Source organism: Bubalus bubalis, chromosome 10 (genome assembly GCF_019923935.1).
Source record: "Bubalus bubalis isolate 160015118507 breed Murrah chromosome 10, NDDB_SH_1, whole genome shotgun sequence".
In the NCBI taxonomy this organism is placed as follows: Eukaryota; Metazoa; Chordata; class Mammalia; order Artiodactyla; family Bovidae; genus Bubalus; species Bubalus bubalis.
Genome location: NC_059166.1, coordinates 23744886 through 23768498, shown reverse-complemented (window position 1 = coordinate 23768498; position 23613 = coordinate 23744886). Strand labels below are relative to the sequence as shown.

At 39.9% G+C, this 23613-nt stretch overlaps 1 protein-coding gene across 13 annotated transcripts in view; it reads right to left on the bottom strand.

Annotated features, from left to right (window-relative positions):
* The window catches only part of HIVEP2 (HIVEP zinc finger 2), a 218869-nt gene that overhangs the window by 153361 nt on the left and 41895 nt on the right, over positions 1 to 23613 (bottom strand). For 9 of the 13 annotated variants that reach the window (XM_044924165.2, XM_025294460.3, XM_025294465.3 and 6 more), the window contains exon 2: positions 15598 to 15672. The exons of 2 other annotated variants lie outside the window; for them this stretch is intronic. The gene's annotated coding sequence lies outside the window, so the exon portion shown is untranslated. Of the gene's footprint in view, positions 1 to 15597; positions 15676 to 23613 lie in introns of all 13 variants that reach the window. 2 more of the 13 variants (XM_025294458.3, XM_025294467.3) reach the window with 1 other exon arrangement.

Sequence of the window (23613 nt, the reverse complement as noted above, 5' to 3'; positions counted from 1 at the left end):
AAGAAAGAAAATCTAATACAGTTATGTAAAGTTTAAAAATAAAATAAAATTAAAAAAAAAAAAAAATCATGCTTCAAAAAAAAAAAAAAAAAGAAATACTTAAAGTTAACTGACTGGAAACCAAAGATGTTTCACGAATTTTACAGAAGCTCCTGCTTTTAAGTAGCTTGAAACAAAACCAGGCACCCAGAAGTCATCAGGTTTCAGCCGGCATCGTACTTTTGACAGCCTTCTGTCACGGTGGTCTATGCTGGTCAGGTCTGAATTGAGGATCCTCAGATAATTATAAAACAATGCTAATCTCCAAAGCAGACACTGTTTCAAATTGCACAGACATGACTATCAATCCAGAGACTACAAGATGAGTTTCAGAAGAAATTATTTCCATCAGCACTCCTGGTTTTGGTAATTCCACACCTGTTAAAGGTACTATCAGCAGAACAATTGATTTTTTTTAAGAAAATGAACTTCCTTACTCTAGATTGGAACCTATGCTTACTCTAGATTGGAACCTATGCTATCATTATAATTATTTAAACCTATGAGGTTATTTTCTGCTACAACACAAGTAAACACACCACTGCTCAAAATTAAGGACTGCTAAAAACCATGTTAGGGAACACTTGCTAATCTTTATCTTTTAGAAATGTCAAATAACATAATTACCTGGTCACTAAATTAAAAACAGATTGTTTAATTATATAAAAAGAAGGGGGGCATAACCAAAAAAAAAGTGGCAAAAACCTGCCTTTTCAACAGGAGGCTCCCTAGAAGCCATACTTAAATCCATTATCTATGTTACTATTGGAATCTCATGATGATAAGTACTTTTACATGTTGTGACTATTTAGAAAAATGGGAAAATACATCCCTAGTTCACTATTCTGTGCCCAGCCTAGGACAGATGTATCATATTTAGACCATAAGGTTAAGTTTTCCCTTTTCAGGTCAGTTCAGTTCAGTAGCTCAGTCGCGTCCGACTCTTTGCGACCACAGCATGCCAGGCCTCCCTGTCCATCGCCAACTCCCGAAGTTCACCCAAACTCATGTCCATCGACTCGGTGATGCCATCCAGCCATCTCATCCTCTGTAGTCCCCCTCTCCTCCTGCCCCCAATACCTCCCAGCATCAGGGTCTTAGTCTCAGTATTATGGCAGGATTCTGTTTGATTTTTCATTTTTTAAATTACATTCCTAAAAGATGTCATTGTTTCACAGCAGCCTGGAGAAGGGAATGGCAACCCATTGCAGTATTCCATTCCAGTATTCTTGCCTAGAGAACTCCATGCACAGAGGAACCTGGTGAGCTATAGTCCATGGGGTCACAAAGAGTAGGACACAACTGAGTGACTAACACTTTTCCACTTGGCAAATAATACTGCTTTCTGGATATTTTATGGGCTTGTGGTCTATTAAGTCATTATCTTCACCCCTTCCCACCCTGCAGTTCATCTACTTAAGGATGCATGCTCACAGACACAAACACAAAACACACACCACATACACAATAAACACAACACACACTCATGCACAACTTTTTCCACATAGCAAATCTCCTTTACTTTAAAGAGGCCAAACATTCACCAAGCACCCAAATATGAGAATCATCTTTAATTGCTCCTTACCCTCAGCTTTAATCACTGAAACCTGACAATTTTACAAGTTGCTTCTCTCTCATCAACCTTCTAACGCCACGGCTATGATCTTAGTTCTAGCCATCAACATTCCTTCACTTAGGTAAATCTTACAAGATTACAAATAAATAATACAAGAAGTATCATAGGTTCTCCCTTTCCTCTCAAAACAAGGCTCTACATGATTACAGTTGCGTTTACGAAATATAAAATGACTATGGCACTCACTGGACAGAACCCTTCAGTGGCTCCTGGATGCATCACGAGGTCTTGGGCCACAGATCATCCTCCACTGTCTTTATGCTTTATGACCTGAACTCTCTGTTTGACTGGAACTCCCTACGGTCAGAGACAGGGCTGCACTGATTGCTGTACCTCCTGCTCCCAACAGAGTGACTGCCTGGCACGCTTGCTGAACTGAAGTGGACTGAATGATAAGACAGTGCATTGAGAATGTTAACTCCCGATGTAATCCAACTAGGCTACGTAGAAAGATAGCATACTAGAGCAAAAGAGTGTTCTCTTTGAAATCAAAGAAAATTGGTGTCAATCCATAGCCCTATCACATCTTAAGCAATTACATAACCTCTTGAACCTCAGACTCCCAGTATAAAACATGGTGTGAGGATAAAATAAAGTAACATAGATTATGTGCCTACTGCTTATTGAGAAGGTGCTCAGTACGTGGTAGCTATTATTATGTCTCAGGTAGAAATGTATACCAGAACAATTTCATTTCCAGTGTGAAATTATAGACAAACATATCAGACACCAAAATTATCTGTATCAGTGACAAACACATATCTATATATCTATACTGTCCAATAGAGTGGCCACCAGTCTTAGGTGACTATTGGCACTTGGAATTTGGTTAGTGTGACTGAAGAACTGATGTTTAAATTTTAATTAATTAATTTTAATTGAAAGTAAATAGCCCTGTGAGACTAGTGGTGGTGGTTTAGTTGCTAAGTTGTATCCGACTTTTGCGACCGCATGGACTGTAGCCCGCCAGGCTCCTCTGTCCATGGAATTCTCCAGGCAAGAATACTGGAATGGGTTGCCATTTCCTTCTCCAGGGGATCTTACCAACTCAGGGATCGAACTAGGGTCTCCTGCATTGCAGGAGGATGCTTTACCAACTGAGCCACCAGGGAAGCCCCTATGACACTAGAGGACTACTTTACTGGACAGCAAAGATTTATTTTAACTCTGACATCCGTATTTGCCCATTTAAGGGCCTGTATCCTCCCTTCCCTACTCAAATCAGTATTTACGCAAGGTTCAAGCATCTGTGTCACTACTTCTCCTTCAGTTAAAGGAATCAGACATATAACAAACAGTTTTCTCCAAAGAAATTTAGTCCTGGAGTAGGAGATGATATGACAGAGTTCCACATAGAATATTCACACTGAATGAATGACTGTATCAATGAAAGAAACCAAAGAAGAATACAGTCTACAAAATAGAACCCCCAACACAACACAAGCAGACAAGTTACGAGTACACAGGATTTGGGACCAGAAGACATTGTTTCAAATCCCAGATCTTCCATTCACATTCCATGAACTCTCGGGAAAATCTTTTGGCCTCTCATTCATCAGATAATGATAATAGTAATTACAACCCACAAATATTCTTTAATAATCAAATGAGATAAATCAGACATAAATATTAGAGCAAACAGTGTAACTGAGAAAGTTGTATAAACATTTAAATCTCCACCTTCTATATTATTACAGTAGCTAATATCCTATAAATATGAGACACTATGGATGTCCTGACAAACTGGGCAAATATCTATGGGAAAAGAGTAATAATTAATGGATGACTACACTTTGGTTTGGAAGCTATAATAAATACTTATTAATTCATTGCAATCATTATCTATAAAGTTTTTATCTGACACCAAGGTCAGATAATGTTGAAATCTGCTTTTGAATATATGACTTATCTCCTTAATCATACCTCATGTGCTCCCTGGACAGGCTTTGTGGGCCTCAGCAATATTTGGCAATAATCAATCATTTCTGTGCTTTACAGTTCAAGAAGTACTTTCACATGTATTCATAAAGTAGTCTTTAAGACGACTTAAGATAGCCAGAAAGCTAAGAAGAACTAAAGAGCCTCTTGATGAAAGTGAAAGAGGAGAGTGAAAAAGTTGACTTAAAGCTCAACATTCAGAAAACTAAGATCATGGCATCTCGTCCCAGACCTTCATGGGAAATAGATGGGGAAACAGTGGAAACAGTGTCAGACTTTATTTTCTTGGTCTCCAAAAGCACTGCAGATGGTGACTGTAGCCATGAAATTAAAAGATGCTTGCTCCTTGGAAGAAAATTTATGACCAACCTAGACAGCATATTCAAAAGCAGAGACATTACTTTGCCAACAAAGGTCCATCTAGTCAAAGCTATGGTTTTTCCAGTAGCCATGTATGGATGTGAGAGTTGAACTATAAAGAAAGTGGAGCACCGAAGAACTGATGCTTTTGAACTGTGGTGTTGGAGAAGACTCTTGAGAGTCCCTTGGACTGCAAGGAGAACCAACCAGTCCATCCTAAAGGAAATCAGTCCTGAATATTCATTGGAAGGACTGATGCAGAAGCTGAAGCTCCAATCCTTCAGCCACCTGATTCAACGAGTTGACTCATTTGAAAAGACTCTAATCCTGGGAAAGATTGAAGGTGGGAGAAGAGGACGACAGAGGAAGCGATGGTTAGATGCCATCACCGACTCAATGGACATGAGTCTGAGTAAACTCCAGGAGTTAGTGATGGACAAGGAGGCCTGGTGTGCTGCAGTCCATGGGGTTACAAATAGTCGGAAAAGACTGAGTCACTGAACTGAAGTGAAGATAGCCAGATAATTTTATTATTCCCATTTCTCAGAAAGGTAAAGTAATGGTAATGCTAGTAGGTAAAACTGTCAGGTTAATAACTCGAAGTATAGAACTTTTACCATATGTCTGGAAATTCATGGTGCTTCAAATTTCCAAAGAAGAATCCAGATTTTTGTTAAGATCTCCCACATGAAGAATTTTAGCAAAATATTAGGTATCACATTATACATATGTCTCATCATCATATATGTGTGTGCATATAAATATATAATTTACTATTTTTAAAATATTTTTTGATGTGGACCATTTTTAAAGCCTTTATCAAATTTGTTAACAATATTGCTTCTGTTATTTTTTCACATTCTGACTTTTTGACCACGAGTCATGTGGGATCTTAGCTCCCAACCAGAAATAGAATCTGTACCCCCTGCATTGGAAGGTGAAGTTTTAACTATTGGACCACGAGAGAAGTCCCTATAATTTACTTTTAATTGATATCAATATAAACATATCACTGAATAGTTTTTAACCGTGTTTCTATCCACAATCATTTAGCAGAGCCTTACAATACCCTACAAAGAAGACATCCCAGGTGGGAGAATTCCCATTTCCAGGTAAGGAAATGGGGATGTGGAGAGAACTTGACTCTTTACAATGTCTATGTAGCATGATGAAGAGCAATGATATATGTACTTGGGCTGCGGGTTGAAATCTACTACCAAGCAGTTGAATGACTTTAGGTAAGTCACCCAAATGCTCTGAGCCGCACTTTCCTTCTAGGAAAAGTAAAGACTGTGAGTCACTCACAGATACCACTTAATCTGTGACAAAATTCTATTTTTCTGCAACTCAGCGAATTCAGTAGCGTGGCGGAGACAAGGCCCCAGATGGTCTAAGTCCTGGCTGGTTCTTTGCCTCATCCCATACTGTACCACCTCTGAGGAGCTCTCCCTGCTTTTCACAATTGAGGAGTTTATTCCATTTGTTTGTACGTTTGTCTTTGTTTCCTGGCTTATGGACAGCCAGTAAAAAATTCCTTTCAAGAAAGGTTGGTGAGACAGACACATGCACGTACAGGGCTTCTGGAGAAAAGGGTGTGTTCTCCCATGACCTCCCTTCACTGCACGGCCACGCTTTGGATTTGGGGATGGGAGATGCATTGCCATCTGATGACTTTTGATGTCATTTTCATTTTTCAAAGAAACAATATAAAATTCACAGTTGATAGGAAAGACAGGCTCCTATGTCCAGATCCAGGGACAGGGTCACTTAATTGAATGCCATTTAAATGGCTCGATCAAAACCTTTCTACCATGAAGACTGGGTCACATCCAGAAGTTGGAGGTGAGGATTCCAATGCCCAGATCCACCCAGAACTTCTCTGCTGGAATATATCAACTTCTTCCTACATCCCTGCTGAGGCAGGTGCCAGAGAAAAAAGCAACCTGACCCCCTGAAGAGTCTCTGGAGCCCAGCAGTAACCTGAGCTGCTCTAGGTTATTTTTTGCTGAGGGCTAGTGGTTCTTAAAGGGACTGCGCTCTGCATGCACATATCCAGACACAGGATGCAAATCAATGAAAAGACCAATACGATGTGCCTGTCTTCACCTAAGGTAGTTGATCAGAAGTATGCTCAACTAGAAGGTATGTGAGCAAATATTTTATTGCCCTTTCAAGGGGATCAGTAGTAATGTCTTGTGATATAACATCATTGGATTACAACGTGGGAGTGCTGAATAACAGAGAACTCCATCGGTTTAATGTAGAAAAAGAAAGCAGGCATTCCCCAAGGCTCTGTCCTCAGTGCCAGACTGCTACTTAAGAAGGGAGGGGGGCCCTGAGATTAGAGCTGGAGATGGCTGCCAGGAATGGGCTCTCCAGTTATCATCCCCCTAAATGTTCACTACAATCCTGACAAGTATAAAAAAGTACAAAGAAAGAAAGCGGCGCTCTATGAGACTTCGGAACACACACAAGTTACATGATTTACGTGTTAGGTGAGTGCTTGTCTCTTCCAATAGTGTCTACCTGAATGAAGACTGTGAAAGCAAATACTCACCCAACTCATAAAACAATTCTCGTGAAACAACTAGCCCTTTCATTCTCTGTCCCACATCCCTAAACTGGCCAGGGAGGAACAGGAATAATCCAGTAACGAGGAAAGTGGGATCCAGAGTCACAAGTGCACAGATTTGGAAACCTGCTCCCCTACCAACTCACTGTGTGACCTTGGGTATGTTAGCTACACGTATGGAGCCTCAGTGGCAATAACAGTAATACTCACATCATCAGGCTAGTTTGGAGATTAAGATACTCATAGGCGTAGTGTACTTGGACTTGTGCCTGGCACATGGAACCCTTCAGTTAAACAGTTGCTATTATTAGTTGCATTAGTATTCCTATTCAGCAAGGGTGTAATTCAAGTTGCCTTGAAATCTGGCCACGTATAATCATGAGAAAAATAACGTATCAGCTAGCTGTCGGACAGGTAGCTTGCAGACGTAATCTCTGTTGCCCACAACTCTGCCAGGCAAGTGATGCTAACCCCTGTGCCGAATGACGGACGTGAGGCTCAGAGGTTTCGTAACCAGCCTGAGTCATAACTAGTAAGTGACACAGCAGGGATTTTAACTCAAGTCTGACTTCAAAGCCTGTACTCCTTCCATCCAACTGAGAAATAGTTGGGGAGCGGCGTGGAAAGAGGAGGGGAGGATCCTCCTGGTCAGTTTTTATTCCACAGCTTGTGAACTATTCCCTTAGGTCAGCCACATAACCTCTCTGTCCCATTTCATCTTCCAGCTGTGATTTTTTTGGGGGGAAGCAGGATCTGATTTTTGCAGCAAGTCACCCATCTATTATTGATCTACAGGTAATTCTACAGAGAATAATAAAGTTCTCTGTAATCCTATTAAAACTACATTATCCTAAGTGGTCGTTTCTGAGCCATTGATCTTTAGAAATCCACAAGCTCTATATAATATAAATCATGCAAAAATACAAATGCCCAATATCTCATAGTTCACAAGCACTGGCTCAATTAATCAAGATACTCAGCAAGGTGGCTACGTGCTGGTTTCTTAGGTGAAGAAAGAGAGACAGAGGTTAAGTCAACTGCTCAGAGTCACATAGTCAGGAAATAGCATACTTAGCACTTGAATATCCAGTTTTTCTGATGACCTATCTCTGTTCTGTCCATTTTACTATATCTATCTCTGAAAGAATACCAGGATGATCTGCTATGCTGAGAAATACACTAAGGTATGATCTATTATTAGTATTCCCTTTTGTCCTTCATGCACTACCTTTTACTTATGCTATAAAACATAGTTTCAATTAACATCTATGCTGCTCTCCAACATAGCAGAGAAAACCAGTCAACAGGATAACTTCCCAAGGCTGGAGTGGCTGCGGTATAGGGTCATGTTTTACTTGTCACAATAGAATTTGAAGTGTCTTAGGGATAGGTGTTCAATAATTTCATCAACTAAAGCTCAAGATAAATATTACTTTATAAAATCCTATGTATATCCCTATTTTGAATAATCGTTTAAAAAAATGTAGGTGCTCTGAACAAGAGAATGACAACAGATGTTGTGTTTCAGAATAACATTTGTTCAATGTCTACCACATGGCTTGCACTGTCCTAAATGCTGTACATTTACTAACTTATGTATTCCTGGCAACATTTCTAGAGGTAGGCACTATCATTATCCTATGTTACAGTCAAAGAAACTAAGCCACATTAACTTGCCCAAAGGCATAAAGCTAGGTAGTTGCAGAGCAATAACTTGAACCCAGCAATTCTGGCAACCAGAGTTCAGATCTCATGTAATCTTCACAACAACCCCAGGCTCATCATCTTGGAGACTGAAGGTTGTCCTTGATGATTCACTGATAATCAGGAGAAAAATTGGCTTCCCTTGTGGCTCAGCTGGTAAAGAATCCACCTGCAGTGTGAGAGACCTGGGTTCGATCCCTGGATTGAGAGAGTCACCTGGTGAAGAGAAAGGCTACCCACTCCAGTATTCTGCCCTGGAGAATTCCATGGACTGTATAGTCTATGGGGTTGCAAAGAGCAACACGACTGAGCGACTTTCACTTCACAGAAGAAAAATAAAAGAATCCAGTTTAATTGTTTATAATAGCAATCCTGTTCTATGACCAAAATTTACCCCAAGTAATACACCCACCATATTACAATTTAAAAAGTTGTTGGAAAACTAAAATTTATTGCTACATTTTCATTTTAATACTTGAAGTTTGAATTTGTAACGAGTTTGGCTCTCCATGAACAATATCTTTTGAAATTTTTTTCCCACATAATCTTGCATACTTCACATTGCTTTCCACTTATAATCTTAAAATCATTGTGATTCTATCACCCTTTGAAATCTATCTTTTGAAACACAGAAATTTGTAGAGGGATTTCTTCAGGACTTAAATTCTTATCTCTCTTCTTGCCCTCATCAAGCTTATCATCTCCTTATCTTTTTCTGTTCTACTTTCCCTTCCTTGTTGTTTATTTTCCTTGTCACATGACTTAGGGTGTTGCCCAGTACTGTAGCCATCTTCCAAAACTAAAACTAAAAAACTCTTCCATAGGATTCTCAAAGTTGAGTGTGCAGACAACTGACATCATTATCTTCTTAGGTGGGTCCCCAAGTCTACATTTTCAGCAAGCTGCCCTGGTAAGTCATACACATACTGGAATACATTATAGGATTTGCACTCTGCCAATTCCTAGATACAGTCCTTCTACTGAAGCCTTTTTCATTTAGCAAAATCTCTCTGCTAGTTTTAGGAAAATGTAAACATCACTGAAACTTCAGCTAAGAGCATCATACAATATGCAGGTCAAGAAGCAACAGTTAAAACTGGACATGGAAAAACAAACTGGTTCCAAATCAGGAAACGTGTACGTCAAGGCTGTATATTGTCACCCTGCTTATTCAATTTATATGCAGAGTACATTATGAGAAATGCTGGACTGGATGAAGCACAAGCTGGAATCAACATTGCCGGGAGAAATATCAATAACCTGATATGCAGATGACACCACACTTATGGCAGAAAGTGAAGAAGAACTAAAGAGCCTCTTGATGAAAGTGAAAGAGGAGAGTGAAAAAGTTGGCTTAAAACTCAACATTCAGAAAACGAAGATCATGGCATTGGGTCCCATCACTTCCTGGCAGATAGATGGGGAAACAATGGAAACAGCGACAGACACTATTTTGGGGGGCTCCAAAATCACTGCAGATGGTGACTGCAGCCATGAAATTAAAAGATGCTTGCTTCTTGAAAGAAAAGCTATGACCAACCTAGACAGTATATTAAAAAGCAGAGACATTACTTTGCCAACAAAGGTCCATCTAGTCAAAGCTATGGTTTTTCCAATAGTCATATATGGATGAGAGAGTTGGACTGTAAAGAAAGTGGAGCACTGAAGAACTGATGCTTTTGAACTGTGGTGTTGGAGAAGACTCTTAAGAGTCCCTTGGACTGCAAGGAGATCCAAACCAGTCCATCCTAAAGGAAATCAGTCCTGAATATTCATTGGAAGGACTGATGCTGAAGCTGAAGCTCCAATCCTTTGGCCACCTGATGCGAAGAGTTGACTCACTTGAAAAGACCCTGATGCTGGGAAAGATTGAAGGTGGGAGGAGAAGGGGACGACAGGGGATGAGATGGTTGAATAGCATCACCAACTCAATGAACATGAGCTTGAGTAAACTCCAGGAGTTGATGATGGACAGGGAAGCCTGGCGCCCCATGCTGCACTCCATGGGGTCACAAAGAGTCAGACACAACTGAGCGACTGAACTGAACTAAGTGTAAATCAAAGATTTTAGCACACTCTATTATTTACTTCAATATGTAGTTATGAGGCAACAATACAAATGAGTGCTGAATCAAATGAGGACTCCAAATGATCCCAATCTAAGTGCTTAAGAAGACATGCCCACCCTGTATTGGTGGAGATTGCTGATGCAATAAGTCTTTATTTTCAGCATTTTACTTAAGTGTAAAACCTGACACTTGAGTCCCTATATTTACCCTATCTAAAATCATTTTTATTGAACCAATTAAGAACCAATGACTGGTATGGGGGGAAAACCCTCAAACGAAACTTAATGAAGTTACTTAATGAAAAATATTTATTGACTAATGGTCCCAGTGGCAAAGAATCTGCCTGCCAATAATGCAGGAGATGCAAGAGGGTTCAATCCCTAGGCTGGGAAGTTCCGTTGAAGAAGGAAATGACAACCCACTCCAGTATTCTTGCCTGAGAAATCCCACAGACTAAGGAGCCTGGCGGGCTATATAGGGAATGGAGCGCAAAGAGTCAGACACAATTGAGCACACACATGCACGCATGTGACTAGGAGCACCCCACCCCCACCTTAAAGGGGGAATCCTTGCTCAGTGAGCATCTCATACACAATAATGCACTTTGCTTAATTAAGTGTTTGATTATTTTCCACAACACCTTACAAGGAGGTCAACAGGACAGGTATTCTAGTCAATCTCATCACATCACCTAACCTGTCACATTCCCACACTACTGTTTTCCAGCCTCACAGAGACCCTCAGTTCCTCAGCCCCTCCCCTCCAGGAGTTCAGGACCTCTTCTTCCCCATCCTCTCTCCTCCCAGCTCCTTCCTCTCCTCCTCCAGGCTCCTTTCATTATCCTGGCTGGATCCCACTGGGAACCACTTTGCCCTTGCCCTTGCCAGCATCCTCTGTCACCTCACCCTTCGGCGTGCTCAACCCCAAACCCTCCTTTGGATCATGGTCCCTTTGGGTCCTGTAGCCCCTCCTTGGAGTGGCTGAGAAACATCAATTGCTGAGACACAGCTACTTCTGCTGAGCCTTCCGCAGGTCAGGTGAACATAATCACCTCTGAACACGAAGGTCAGCTCACGCTTCCTCTAGAGGCAGCTCTAAATGTTCCCCGTTTTCTTCACTATCATCCAGTTTTTACGGACAAATGACTTTGCCTTCTCCTTCACAAAAACCCCAAAGAAAACGGAAGGTACGAACTATTCGGTGTAAGTTAGGCTACAAGGGTGGACTGTATAACATAGGGAATATAGCAAATATTTGGTAATAACTGTAAGTGGAGTACAACCTTTAAAATTGTATAGAAATAAAAATAAATAATACATTTTAAGTAAAATAATGAGTTTTTCAAGGAGAAATTTCATCCACGTATAGTTTTTCCCATAAACTTAGTAGTAGACATTCCTATCCCCCCTCCTTCTGCCCCAATCAATCCTTTCTAGAGCTGGGAGCACTCTGGCTGCTCGGGATTCTACTCAATCATTGGTCATCTTTCCTTTACATCATCCACCTTTCTCTCTCCAGTGGCTCTTTCTTGACACAAGTTCACATCTATATAGAAATGCTCTCTGGGTCTCCACCTCTATCTATCATCTCACTTCTCCTGTGTACAGCCTACAGAACAAAGCAGAGATAATAATTTGCCCTTTATTTAAGAATGGGCTTGAGTCAGGAGCTTTACATAGATTCTCTCTTTTGTGCCTCACCAAAGGGCTTCAAGTCAATAACTACTGTCTCCATTTAAGAGACCAGGAAACTAAGGATCCCAGAGGTTATGTAAGTGAAGAAGTGAAATAAAAGTCACTCAGTCGTGTCCGACTCTTTGCGACCCAATGGACTATACAGTCCATGGAATTCTCCAGGCCAGAATACTGGAGTGGGTAGCCTTTCCCTTCTCTAGGGGATCTTTCCAACCCAGGGATCGAACCCAGGTCTCCCGCATTGCAGGCAGATGCTTTAACTTACCTATAACTACACAGGTGATAAATCAGAGAAGTACAATTGAAATTCAGGTTCTTTCTGATCCCCAAACCATTTATCCTTCCACAGACCACACATGACCATAGTCACTGCTTTTCTCAAAGGCCTGTTCATCTTCCTGTCTTTCTCTTCCTGGGCAATGCCTTGTAGTCCAGCTAGAGTCCTGAAGACTGCCTTCCCTTTCCCTCCTCCTTCATGCTGGCTCAGTGACTAGCACTGTTTTCCAAGCTTGAGGGTCCATCATGTGCTCACTGTTCTGAACATCCCAGCATGAGTTCAAGCCTTCAGTTTCTTTCTTCTGAAGATTACTGTGCGTGCATGCGTGCTCAGTCGCTTTAGTTGTGTCCGACTCTTTGCGACCCTATGGACTGTAGCCCGCCAGGCTCATCTATCCATAGGATTCTCCAGGCAAGAATACTGGAGTGGGTAGCCTATCCCTCCTCCAGGGAGTCTTCTCAACCCAGGGATCAATCAAACCGGGGTCTCCTGCATTGCAGGTGGATTCTTTACCATCTGAGCTACCAGGGAAGCCTGAAGATTATTGTAACTGTCTGCAAACTATGTCTCCCAACACAAGCTTGGGTCCTTCTAATTCATTCTCGTGATGCTGTCTGATGGTTCCTGGTAAAATGCAAATATGAATGTGTCTCTCCTCCTTGCCTACAGGATAAAGCTCCAACATGGCAACATGGCATACCGTCCTTGACCTGGTCCCTGCCAAAATTTCCAGATCTTTCCCTCACGACATCCACTCCTCCTCTTCCTAACCCTGTAGTCCAGCCATACGAAGGTTTACTTGTTGGTTTTATGTCTTTGGGTCTCCACATGCCAGGGCTCTGTCTTCCTGGAATGCCTTTCCTTGTGCTGTCTTCCAGGCAAACTGCCATTCAGCTTACAAGATGCAGCCCTGGCATTTACTCCCCTCTCAAGCCCCCTGCAGAGCTGACTGATTCCTTTTTATGTCACAGCTGGGTTTTGTGCCTTTTCTCTTATAGCCCATTTCACCACCTATTGGAATATTTTACAGTCTGCACTTTTCTTCTAGAACACTAGCTCCTCAGGAGCAGATACATGCCTGTTCTGTTTTGCATGCTTAAGCCAGCACACAAAAGTAAGTCAAAAGCAGTTGCATATGTTAATTAATAAATTAAACTGATGTTATGTGGGTATATGTCTTTGGAGCTGCAGATCGTTTATTTTTAAGAGTAAAGCCAAAAAGAATGTTCTAGGCAGAAACAATGGGGGAGATAGAGTATTTCTTTGTATGAAGAAGTGATAAGTGTGGCCCCAAGTCTAAGCTGAAAACATTTTGCTGCCAAGTCCTCAGGCACATAAAATCCTCAGGCCTCATTCCTCCACCACAGGAGGAGAAGGTGATGACAGAGGATGAGATGGTTGGATGGCATCACCGACTCAATGGACATGAGTTTGAGCAAACTCCAGGAGTCAGTGAAGCACAGGGAAGCCTGGCATGCTGCAGTCCATGGGGTCGCAAAGAGTCAGACACGACTGAGTGACTGAAAAGCAACAACCACCCCCACGGAGCCATCTATGATGCTGGGCTCATGATGATGTTCAGGAATGAAAGGAAAAGAGTAACGATCTGTATTGAAGAGGGTGTTACCTGGATTCCCTAATCTCTGAACCTAGTGCGGATAACCATCCAAATTCGACCTCAAATTTCAAGTGGCACAAAAATCGTCTAAGGCTTATTAGAGAATATTCTCAGAGCTAACCAACAGAGAACAGAGCATTTGACTTATCCCACAGATCAGCTAAATTGAATCAAAGCAAAAATAAACATTTTCCAGACTGTTCTATCATTTCCGAAACACAGGGCAGGGACATGGACATATGATAAATAGTTCAGTTGTGAAGTTACCTCTTCAAGTGACAAAACTAACCAAGAGACTGAGGCAGTTGTGGGGGGCGGGGGGGGGGGGGGGGTAGGGGGGAGGGGAAGGAACTGATGCAGTTGAATGTGTCTGTGAGGAATGAGTGCGAGAAGGGACTTGAAGTTTCAGAGTTGAGACAGACGCCAGTAACTGTGGGCCGGGAGACTTCATTCACCGATCACTCCATGCTGCCCCTGGGTCCTTAGAAGACAGGACACCAGCGCACCAGAAAGCACCCTTCCCCACAAAGGGGGAAGCTGATTACAGCTTTCATGAGCCCCCATGTGAAGACTGCGATTCAAAGGCTTTGCCTAGAAAAGGACGGTGGACAGAAGCAGCCAAGGATCCCTAGAGACACACAGAAAAGCAATAACTCCGTCGACATTCCAAAAAGAGAAAGGGAGAGGGGCATTTCCCTTCCAGCAGCATTCTTTCATTGCCTTTTCTTGCTTCTTTTCTGAGGAGAGAAGGGAGGTGGGTGATGGTAGCGAGACCTTGTAAAAGACCAGGGGGCAGCGGACGTGAACTTCTATCTGGCTTCCCTGCACAAACGCCTTATTATAAAACACACATAAAAATGCATGGGCAAGACTTGGAGGTTGGGCCCCGCATCCCTCCTCCCCCAAACTCACTCCCAAGCCCATGCTTTGAATGCATTTGTGTACACACACCCTCCGACAGAACAGGTTCTTCATGTTGCCATGGAGCTGAGAAATCACACTGCTTTTACACTTCCAGCAGCAGAGGTAAGAATCACTACATGATGTTAACTCTGGTTGTATTCCTGATTTTCAGTTGTTTCTCTTCCTGCTCTCATGAACTTGATTTTTTTTTTTTTTTAAGCTTACTCTTTGTAAGATTGCTGCAATGGAAGCTGCTGGCAAACTGATGCTTGCTTTCATCAGCTCAGCATGCAGAAAGTAGAGCGCATTTGTGACTGGGAGCTTCCTCCTCCCTTCCAGCAGAGTTTATGGCCTTACTGCATCTTACGGGAGTTGATCAGAAATGCAAACTAGAAATCAACACTTATTTAGTAAATATTCTGTGAAACACATAAAACCTCCTGTAACCTGTAGCTGTTTTTTCTTACAAGATAAATCTGCTTATTTCTACTCCAATGAGTACTTCTCAATAGGCCTCAACAATCAAAATCATATGAACAAAAATTTTGTAAATACAGATAGCCTTCTTCAAGGTCCCCTTGGATTTCATTTCAAAGCTCAGCTATTACCTTACTGTGTAAAACTCAAATAAAAGAATCTAAAAGAGGAACACAACATGATTTGCTAATGCAACCTCAGTATTCATGCCACCCCTCCTTTTGGAGTTTTGCATCTCACAAGAAATGGTGATTTGACTTCTACAAAATCAAGTGCCAAGGAGTTCAAGAAAATCATTTTGATTTCCTACCTGGAAATCTGCTTCTGGTCCTAGTCACACATCCTCACGATCTTGAGTCTCAGTTTCTCAGGTAAGCTCGCCAATCTGCTGACAAGAAGTTTCATGTTATGACTTCTCCTTCCACAGTGCACACATTAAGACGTAACTATGAAAGTGACCTTAAGTACTAACCAGAGCAGCAAAACCAAATCTATTGGTTTGAAGAAAGAATGTAAACACGTGGAGGTGGGAGAGGCCAAAATGTCAGGTGATGAATGTGGCACCAAGCTACGTATGCGGGATATCAGATGGCTAAGCAAAATACAATTTTAAAAGTTTAAAATCAGCTTGCCAGCAACAAAATAAAGAGTGATTGGCATTGGATGATAACCCCCAAAATAAAATAAATACCCATGCCTCCATACCAAAAATAAATAAATCATGTAGGTACTCCCTCCCTCCAAGCTTAATTATTCTCCCTTTAATTCGGGCTGACTTCCAATGAACAGAATATGGAAAGAGAAAAGTCGTAACTTTACAGTGGAAACCCTAGCAGACTATCCCTTAACTAAGGATCAAGTTCAGCATCACTGGTGACCAGTTATGTTGATAGGACACAACTGATAACACAATGAAATGAGGAGTGCACCTCCGCAGTCTTCCTCTCCAAACCCATCATTCCAGCTTACAAAATTTCTGGCCCAATACTCTTCGAAAATATCCATCCCTTCAGAAACAAGTGGAGTATGCCATGGTATGCTACGCTGTTATTACATATCGTATTGCATTTGTATTCTGTAGATGATATTAAATCTTTTAAAAATGAGCACCCAATTAATACCAAATGAAGTTTTCAGGAAACCCAGACAAGTCTTTAAAACCACTAACCAAGCACTCAAATGGACTAGCCTGTTTAGGTAGTCATTTTGTTTAAATAGTCATTTTCCCTTTTCTTTAATTCTAATGTTTCCACAGCACGTCAGAATGACATCTCCAAATGCTGGAGACCTCAGGTTTTTCCTCGCCACAAATAGCACGTATATTTTCACCATGACTAGCAACAACATGCCTGTTATTGGTGATCCTGGTAATTATTTAAATAGGCTGACTCTACATTGATCTCAATGGCACAATACTGTCGACAGTTCAATGTTAGCCAGTCACAGGGCCTCGTAAGCACCCTAGCCAGACGCCCCAGGCTGCTTGTGGATAGGCATTCCCCAGCCTCTTGGCTGCGTGACAGCAACCACAACAGCCCACAAGGCGGGTGGAGAACCGATGAATAAAATGATAAATATTTGTGATGAAACAGGATGTTGGGGAGGGGGAGAGGGGATGGAATATCTCAACTACTGAACTACTGAAGCTACTCTGGAAATTTAACAGTATTCCCTTGTTGTAAAACTGGGAGCAGTACACAGATAGATCTTTTCTCTTGTGTTTTCCTCTTTATTGTAAATAATTTACAAAATTACTACTGTACAATACAACATCCACCCAGGCACAGGACTTAAGACTTTGAGCCACTGAACTATAAGTGCTATACACTGAATGAATGCTTCAAATTGTCCTTTGAAAATGATTCGAACAATGATGTGAAAATATAATTTTTTTCAGGCCAGAAAACACTTTTAATAGATCGTCCCTTACTATTGATTGAATATATAATTTAAATGATTATTTAATAAGTTCAATCTCTCATTTATGCCACTTAGTACCAACAATAGTAATAATTTACAGGCTCAGGGGCATTCTTGTCAAGAGTAAATACAAGAAATTCTGAAATAAAACAGTGCTTCATTTATAGAGTGCTAAGACTGAGATGGGGGAGCCTGGTGGGCTGCCGTCTATGGGGTCGCACAGAGTAGGACACAACTGAAGCGACTTAGCAGCAGCAGCAGCAAGACTGAGATATTTCACTTATACAGAGTCTCCATACTCAAGCAGATGACTCAAGTGATTCCCATTTACTCACATACTGATTCTGATATCCAACACCAATTTAAAGAACAAAAAAAAAAAGAGCTCAACTATGGGGGGCACACTTTGGGGCTCGCTTTTTCAAGATAGTGTTATCAACCAACAATACCTTCTTAGAGTTCACAGTATTCTCTCTTTCATCTATTCTAAGAGAGGAGTGAAAACTCCTCTCTCACCTTCTTGCTGATTATTCCACCAAAAAAGTTAAAAAATTGCCAAAACTAAAGCACATCTCTATGACAATTTGCTACTTCAAATGATTCTCTGAGCCTCTCTTTCACTGATTGGTCATTTTGTTACACAGTAAGGAAACAGGATGATGGCCGGCTGCTGGGGAATGAGGAGGGAAGCAAGAATGGAGCAAGACGTACAAGCTTTGAAGACTAGATATAAATATAAGCACTTATACCAATACAAAATGCGAGCTTCTCGCAGTTTTTAGACTTACAATATCAATTCGTCCTGCTAGGATTTCAACTGATGTATTTGACAAGTACCCTCAAAATGCTGAATTAGGAAATTAGAGAGATGAGTTCGAAGACACATGTTCTACTTTTGTTTTCCATCTGTTATACTGACTATTCCCAAATACAATTTATCAATCCTTTTTATGCCAGAATATCCCTTTGATTCTCCTTAAAAATAATGTCACAGAAAACTTAGTAATTAACATTTGAAAATAATACTGGAGTCGAAGGTCACAGTGTCACATATACTTTCCTTCAATAATAGGTATATATTTCTGTAAATCTATTGTTCAGCATGGGCAATGGGACAGCAAACTTAAAATGAAAAAATAAAACCTATGAGAAAATACAGTAGGTGCAGGATCAGAGATGAACGTCATATTTCATTCCAAACACTATCAGAACTGACAAAGTTCCCTTTAGTGTACTTAGATCTAAATTGTAACTCACTATTGATATTAGTCCTATCCTCTTTGTGAATGAAAATAAGACAACCCAAAGAAACTGATCATGTGATTAAAGAGGATAAATTGCCCTTTCTTACCCCACAAAAGAAAAAGAAAGTTCCACAGTAAGAACATCTTTACCAATACTGAAAATATTAAAAATGTAAAACCAAACCTACAATATTCTGTAAGCATAATTTATTATTCATTTGTTCTCATCTGTCAATCTTAACTTGCCTCAAACTTCATTCTTAGTCTTTCTAATTGAATTGGTTCGATTTCACATCCCGCCCCATTATTTATCAGTTAAGTAACCATGGGTAAACTGTGGTTTTTATATCTACTGACCCAGGATAAGAGTAGGCTGATATGTCATAAACACACAACTGGCATGACTCTTTCTCCTCCATGACACATTAAAACTGACTTAATTACTGTTTTGATGATTTTGTTTGCCCATTATAATACTTTTTTGCTGTTGTTCCTATTGCCATTTTCTTAATTGTTTGGGGTTTGACTTTGTAGATCTTTTTCTTCTCTTGTATTTCTTGACTCTATAAGTCCCTTTACCATCTGTTGTAAAGCTGATTTGGTGGTACTGAATTCTCTTAACTTTTGCTTGTCTGAAAAGCTGTTGATTTCTCCATCAAATCTGAATGAGATCCTTGCTGAGTAGAGTAATCTTGGCTGTAGATTTTTCCCTTTCAGTACATATATATCCTGCCATTCCCTTCTGGCCTGCAGAGTTTCTACAGAAAGATCAGCTGTTAAACGTGTGGGGTTTCCCTTGTATGTTACTTGTTGCTTATCCCTTGCTACTGTTAATATTCTCTCTTTGTGTTTAATCTTTGTTAGTTTGATTAGTATGTGTCTTGGCATGTTTCTCGCTGGGTTTATCCTGTATGGGACTCTTTGCACCTCTTGGACTTGATTGACTATTTCCTTTTCCATGTTGGGGAAATTTTCAACTATAATCTCTTCAAAAATTTTCTCATACTCTTTCTCTTTCTCCTCTTCTTCTGGGACCCCTATAATTCGAATGTTGGTGTGTTTGATATTGTCCCAGAGGTCTCTGAGACTATCCTCAGTTCTTTTCCTTCTTTTTACTTTATTCTGCTCTTCAGAAGTTATTTCCACCCTTTTATCTTCCAGTTCACTGATTCGTTCTTCTGCTTCAGATATTATATGTTATTGATTCCTTCTAGAGATTTTTAATTTCAGTAATTGTGCTGTTCATCTCTGTATGTTTATTATTTAATTCTTCTGGGTCTTTGTTAATTGATTCCTGCATTTTCTCCATTCTGTTTTCAAGATTTTTAATCATCTTTACTGTCACTATTCTGAATTCTTTTTGAGGTAGTTTGCCTATTTCCTCTTCATTTATTTGAACTTCTGTGTTTTTAGTTCGTTCCTTCATTTGTGCAGTATTTCTCTGCTTTTTCATTATTTTTTTTTACACTTATTGTATTTGAGGTCTCCTTTTCCCAGGCTTCAAGGCTGAATTCTTTCTTCCTTTTGGTTTCTGCCCCACTAAGGTTGGTGCAGTGGTTTGTGTAAGCTTCGTATAGGGTGAGATTTCTGCTAAGTTTTTTTTTTGTTTGTTTTTATTATATAATACTTTTGATACAATAATTTATCTTCTAAAATTAATTAAAGGAAACAACCTTTCATTAGCTTTTTAAAATCTTCCTCCTTGTATGAAATAATGGGAGATATATTGAACTTCTATTTCTAAATCAGTTCAGAAACATACTGCTCAACTACTATCCATAAACTAAATATTTACCAGATGACTGAGATTATTTTTAAATGAATACAAGATCAATTAAACCAATGAAAAGAAAAGGATGAAATGCTTTATAAATCCTAAAGCATACCCCAGATACACAATAGGATCTGAACCTCAAAAGAAAAATACTAACAACAAGGCACAATTTAGATAATTAATAAGAGGCCACTAGAGGAGCCCCTGGTGGTCCAGTAGTTAGCTTTCACTGATGAGGGTCCAGGTTCAATCACTGATTAGGGAAACTAACATCCTGCAAGTAGAGCTGTGCAGCCAAAAATTAATTAATTAATTAAAAAATAAAAACGGAGAAAAAGTTTTTAGAGACTGATAAAGTGATTCTCACAAAGGACCAATGATCTGAAGAAACATTTCTGAAATTATATTTAAATTTTAATATTCAGACATTGGAAGAACATATCATAAATGTTCAAAAACATATGGAAAAACTGATTTCTAAACAGAGTATTTTTAAAGTGTTTTATAAATATGATACAATTTTTAGCTATTAAAATCTGAAGTTAAATGTATTTCTTTATTTACCAGTCCTTCACTATATTCAGGCCTTAAATGTAATTTTCATCTACCTCCTAAACACTCATCCATAAATCTACATTTATCTATAGATATAAGAAATATGATTTGTTAGATCCTCTAAATATTAAAAATAAAAACTGATAAATGCCCTCTTGCTGATCATTGTATGATTCTAAAATATACACGTCTATAAGAATCCAATTGGCTTAACAGGAGACCAAGAAGCAAGACGAATAAGCAGAGAACTGCACTATTTAAAAATTATCTTTATGAGTATAATTTTTAAATAATTTTTGAAACATTCATCAAATACTAATCAGAAGTAGATAAACCAGATAAAACTAAGCTAAAATTGTTAAACTTACAAAATAAAAAAACAAAATTAAATCTTAAAAATATTAGAACCAAGTATAAAATGACAAGTATTAGTATTTGTAATATATAAAAAGTTCATAGAAATTTATTTTTTAAAAACCTAGGAAATAAATTAGAAAATAGGACAAACCAATTCAGAAAAAGAAATATAACTAATAAAGAAGCTTCACTAATTATTAAAGAAATACAAACCAAAACAACAATGCAGGCAAGACTTTCACTTTTGCACAGCTATGATGAAAATGGGAAGTGACCTGAAAATAGGGATCATGTATAATAAAAATATTCAAGTACTTTGACAAATAAAATTGTGAATATTCAGAAATAGGAGAATTTTAAGGAAACAGGGACCATTAAAATAAATCAAAATTATATGGCCATTAAAAGAGTACAGAAGTGAGCAAAATGGAAAGTTTATGTTTTGAAAACAAGGGCTACATCAATATCATGATTATAACCATTTCAAATGTGTGAATTTGAGCAAAGATCAGGAACATACAAGAAAAAATTAAAAATCAGATCAACAGATTATAAAAGGTGATCAGATAGTTATGTCTTTTATTTATTTGTGTCATAGTAGTGCATGTGGGATAAAATTTAAAGCTTGACAAGAACAAAAGAACACATTAATCTAATGAGTCCCTAAATAAAATCTCCCAAATGCATCAGTCAGTACCTACCACGAGACAACGACTATTCCCCCAGACAAGTTCACCAACGGCTGGATCTCTGTACCCAAAGCAAGTCTCAAAATTTTATACAAAATGAGACTATGAAGGATCCACAGCACATGCCCTCTGAGCCATTAATCCACACCCAGACCTTTAAATATTTACTATATAGCTTGTGATATTAGGAATGGTTCACTGTTATCCTTTTAACTGTACCACATCCATTATTTCTACAGGAGTTCATGACATGCTACCAAATCACGTTGTTTGAATACAGGCAGTTCTCAACTTACAAACACCTGACTGAGGAAAACCAAAAATAAAACCAGCTGCTGCTGTCCCCGGGCTGTCGCCTTCTAACACTACCAGAGGTCTTGCTGATACTCCCAGAGAGACTCAGCTGTTGTGAAAAAAAATCTTAAACTTCTTAGAGCATTGGAAGGGAGGAAGGGTCAAAGGAATGAAAGCAGGACTAACCAGGGGAGCCACACAAAGCTGGTGCTTACCCTCCACATGACTCGATCAACATCTGATGAATGAATGAATGAATTTCCACACCCTGCACTTTGAGCCTGATGACTCGGCCCCTATCCTATTCCAATAGCCTGATGATAACAGCCCTCTTTCTTGGGCTCCTGATTCACAGAGCTGGAGCTAAAGAAGGGAATCGAAACCCGGTAACAAACAGCTGTGATCAACAGGTTGCCCACTAAGGCAGTTCACTGGACAGAGTCCAAGCGCAGGACCAACCCAGGAAAGTCTGCATCCAAAAGCACAGGCAAAGAGTACGTGATTCACAGAGAGACAAGACGAGACATAAATGGTGAGAGGAAAATAGAAGTTGAAAGTCCAGCAAAGGTTATTAATAATGATGCCAAATGAGCTCAAAGAAATGAAGGCTAGATGTGATAGGGAAGAAGTAAAGATGGTGTCAAAGTGAGGGTGGGCTGGTTTGGGAATAATGTTGTGGCTCCACAGAGCCCCAGTTTAATGTATGATTCACTTCCCTCAGATGACCGTACAGAAGTAGGACTACTTTATACACATCTCAAGTCTAGTAACTTATCAATTCATTTCACCCTTTGCATATAGTCATCTTCTGAAATTTTAAGGCACTCCATTGCTCAAAAATCTTCCTCAGCTCCTCTTACCAACTGAATTAGAGAAATCACAGTATCGCAGAGTTTGGGATACTGTGAACTATAAGGCCTAAGATACTGTGAGTTTTAAGGCCTTTAAACTCACAGTGAAAGAGGTAAAACAACTTCACTCTTTAATGGAAGATCTATCACAAGATAGCCCATAAGGAATCATATTCCTTATGATTCTCTGATCTTATCCTTGCACATTTCTTGACTCCTGGCTTTCACTCCCAGGCACCATACTGAACGTATCCAACTCTTTGTGACCCCATGGACCGTAGCTTGCCAGGCTCCTCTGTCCATGGAATTCACCAGCCAAGAATACTGGAGTGGATTGTCATTCCCTTCTCCAGGGGATCTTCCCAACCCAGGGACTGAACCTGTGTCTCCCACATGGCAGGCATATCCTTTACCGTCTGAGCCACCAGGGAGGCCTGAACAACTATAGAGGGCGCCATTTATACCACAGTCTAAGTGAACAGTGCCCTCAAAAGTTTAAAAGTATTCAACATGTAGGCAGCCATTTGGGGTGCTCCTCCTTTCATCTGGAACACTCTTTCTGCATGGAATGCCATCTCCCAATTCCAACTTTGCTTCTAAAGATGCTAGTAGTTTTTCAAAGTCCATGTCTTCCATGAAACC